The sequence below is a fragment of the Lactuca sativa genome, chromosome 3 (genome assembly GCF_002870075.4).
Source record: "Lactuca sativa cultivar Salinas chromosome 3, Lsat_Salinas_v11, whole genome shotgun sequence".
NCBI lineage: Eukaryota > Viridiplantae > Streptophyta > Magnoliopsida > Asterales > Asteraceae > Lactuca > Lactuca sativa.
Window position 1 is genome coordinate 252,694,511 of NC_056625.2, and position 4,285 is coordinate 252,698,795.

Here is a 4,285-nt window from a genome sequence, read left to right on the forward strand (position 1 = left end):
CTGTGATAGTGAAAGTGCTGTTGCCTTAGCTAAGGAACCAAGGGATCACGGGAGATCCAGACACATCGACAGAAAATACCATTTCATCAGACATCGGATCGAAGAAGGACTCCTCGTGGCAAAGAGGGTATCATCGGATGAGAACCCAGCAGATCCCCTCACGAAGGGACTGACTCGGGTTAAGCATCTTCAGCATGCTCGGAGCATAGGGCTGAAGGATGATATTAGATTTAGTAGTTAGATAACCCAGAAATTTGTAAAGTGTAATTGACATTAGATGATGAATAAAAGGAGTTTTATTTATGAGTAAAGTGTTGCTATCTCTTGTCGATCGTTTACTATATTTCTTTTGCATGTTTTGACTTCCAGAATAATTTTGTTTGGTATAACATATTATTCAAACCTCCACAGTCGGTCATATGTTGGAAGTAGATATGAATCAAGACTGTCATGTTTGGTTGTAGAGGTCTTGGACAAGGCTACAACAATCATGAGTGCTCATAAGTTCTGAGCATTGGACTCAACCCACGCTCACTGGAATCACTTCATGGAATTCTATCTCAAGTGATCGTGAGACGGTAATATCATATAAGTCTTCAAACCTAGAGATATGATTTGTTACTTACGAGTTGGTTATGCATTGACTGTACGAAACCGCATTGGTAACTCGATGTTATAAAACGTACTTTTGTGTGTAATTCAATAAGTGGTAGAACAAACATATGAGTCGAAGTTTATCTGTTCCTTCTTAGATTAGAAGCTGATATCTGGGCCCCTCGATGATTTTGTTTTGACCCATGTACCGGGCCCGGTCAGAACTAAGTTGATGTGTTCAATTAAGTTCTATGTCAAACAAATCGGAAATCGGGAAACAAATGCTGGACAATAAGCAAGACAATGTTCCATGTATTTGTCCGGCTGATATCTAGAACGGAGGATTATATGATCACTTATCTTAAATGGCGTACTATCATCTTCTCAGTTCCGAGAAACCTTGAAAGAGCTACGATTGCCGGTCGGTTCCTGAAGTACTAGAGATATAGTTATTAGACTTATCCAAGTGGGAGACTGTTGGATAAGGTGTCTAAGTCCATAACTATTTCGGGCTTGTACTTGACCCGACCCGGCATGGTCCATTTGGGTTGCATGGCACCATGCAATTGGATAGACTAAATGAGAGAAATAACACTTGGAGATTATTAATATATTATAAGTTCTAATATATTAATAATATTATTTGATTAGTTGATCAAAGAATTAATTTGGAATTAATTAAGTGATCAAAGGATAACTAATTAAATATATGGGTTGATTATGTAAATCATCCATATCTTGTATAGTGGGCTAAGAGGCTCCATGGATTATCAAGTTGGGCTCTACCCATAGGATACTCCATGGATGCTCCATGGGAGTTACAAACCCATGGGTCATGGAAATGAAGAGTCATGACACATTAGGGTTTACATGGTGTAACCCTAGATGTGTCAACACTATATAAGAAGCATATTCTCCACCAAAAATCGGCACTACTAAGGAACTAGAGGGCTTGGCCGATTTTGAGAAGTGTGTGTTATCTCAAGAGTCTTTCCAAGAGCATTTGGTGTTGTGTGAAGCATTTGAGGCATCACACTTGGGGTGCTAGGCTCACAAGGTTTCAAGGAACACAAGCAACAACAAGGTAAGTTATTCTATCTATGATTCAAGTTAAAATTGTTCCCCATGTATGCTAGATAGGAATATAACCTTGGAATTCAACTTTGCATGATAATTAGACAAACATAGATCCAAGGTTATTAAGGTTGCATGTACACTTAGGAAGTGTTAGAATGCTCAAAACCCTTCAAAAACATCTCATGAAATGTGGACATGGAAGGTTCCCTCGTTGGCACATATCAAGCTTTGGGGTTGCGAGCCCTACGTAAGACGAGAGACTCACGACACGCTTGAACCTCGTAGTGAGCATTGTATTTTCATTATCTACCCACATAAGTCATTTGGATATCTCTTCTATATATCGAGGGACAATGTTGTCTTCATTTCGTGGAGAGGGGTTTTCCATGAAAGATAGCTCATATGCCAAGAGGACAGTGGGAGGCAAATTGACCTTGAGGAGCTTCAAGAGTTAAGTGATGAAGGAACCTCAAACACTTGCGCTAAACCCAAGAAGGAAGCTCCCATTGAACCAGTTGACGAGTCCTTACCTCTGAGACGTTCTAGGAGAGTTAGATTGGCACCAGAGTTTTTTGGTTTTCATATATGTTTATCAGTGATAGTACACTGTTAAATTTCAATGAGCCTATTAAATACAAGGAAGCCATGGTAGGCCCTGAGTCTGTTGGAACGCCCCGACTCCCAAGTATTGATTTTTTATATAAGATTTTTCTTGATTTCAAGGTCTACTCGATGAGTTGGTTGCCTGACTCGTCGAGTAGCAGTGGGTTGGTACACGTGTTTAAGTGACCTACTCGCCGATTCCAAGGAGGGACTCGACGAGCAGAAGTTGGAGGATGAGACCCTAATTTCCGGGGTTTTGCACCCCATTTAAAGGATCATTGGCCTCCGCAGTCTACCCTTCATAGCCTCTTGATACCCCATAGCTCTAACTCGTACGAGTGTGCTCTATTTGTGTGTCTTAACCTTCGAAGAAGGGTTTTTGGTGAGAAAAGCTTGTGGAACCAGTAACTAGAAGCAAGGAATGCTTGGGAATCAGAGATCTACCTCATTTGGCATCCTTTGGATGGTATTAAGCTGTTATCTTGGCCTTATTTCATTCTAGACATCTTTTGGGTGGATTTTAGTAAGATTTTCTTATGTTTGAGCTAAGATCTGAAGTTGCAACTTCAGATCCGAACTCTCTTGGGTCACTAGGTCCATAAAGTGCCAACTTTGACAAGTATGAACCTTCCCTCAAGTGTGAGAGTTTTTACAAGCTTGGTTTTTGTCATATTAAGACTTTAAAGCTTTGCATGCACGTAAAGTTTGCAACTTTAAGTGATAAACCTACCTTAGGAAGCTGGATCTACAGTTTGGAGCCTTAGCATGGCTTAAAAAGCATTTGTATGGATGAAGGACTAAAGGGACTCAGCGAGTTGCATGGTCTACTCGGCGAGTCCGATGAAGATTGTTGTAGGCTCGGCAACTCAGATGAGTGACTCGGCGAGTCAGCTAGGGTTTTCCCATCCTTTGGACATGTATGAACTTGGATAGTTGCAAGGGAAAATCGACCAGTCGGCGAAGGAGTTTACGACCGCAAACCTTTGGAACTCGATGAGTCACTCTAGTGACTCAGCGAGTTGGTGAGTTATGCAAGGAACTCGACAAGTAACTGAGGGTACTCAACAAGTTGAGGTTAGCACGGACTATTGACCTTGACCGATGATTTTGACTTTGAGTAAGGGTTGACCAGTTGGCTTCTAAGGACATTTTAGGAAATTGGAAAATTTACAAGCATGGTTCTATGGTGGATATAGGTGGTGGATTTTGTACCGGCAATCCGAGAGCTTGATTTCATCTTCGAGTCGACAGTGTGAGGTGAGTTATCCTCACTATATCAATGGGTCTAAGGCACGAATGCCGACCCTTTATGGATTGTATCTATTTATGGCATGATCTGTTTATTGATTACATCGTGGTAGTGAGGATGGTAATATGCTTATGCTTAGTGGCCTGGTTATGTCAGTATCATGGTCATTGGATGATACTATGTTAGTGACCGGTTCGGTCTGTATCCGGGTTAGCAGGATGTTGCTTTGATTAGTGATCTGATACATCGGTTTGACTTATATATGATATGAACTATTATATGTTATTTATGTGCACATTTTTTTTGATTGGGGGTTGGGTTGAGGCGGTCTTGCTTTGTGCTGAAGGCCAATATACCCGGCGAGCGGTCTGGATAGGATGAAGGCCCTGCTAGGCGGTTCAGTCATGCCAAAGGCTCGGGAGCGGTCCAGATAGGCTGAAGGCTCTACGAGGTGGTCCAGTCAAGCTGAAGGCTCATTATGCATGTTGTTCTGTATTTGTTAATATGACATGATTATGGTTATATGAGTTAGCAATTTGGGGAAAACTCACTAAGCTCTCGGGCTTACAGTTTCAGTCTGTTGTTTCAGGTACATCAGGGGATCGCGGCAAGGCGAAGGCATGATCGTACAGCTCCTCTTGTGCTGTTTATGTTTCTGGGAAAACTTTGATATTGACTATTTTGAAAACAAATTTGTAATAACTGTTGGTTTTTAGCGTTTGAAAAGTTTTAAATTGGATTGAATTTCATGGGTGTTACCTC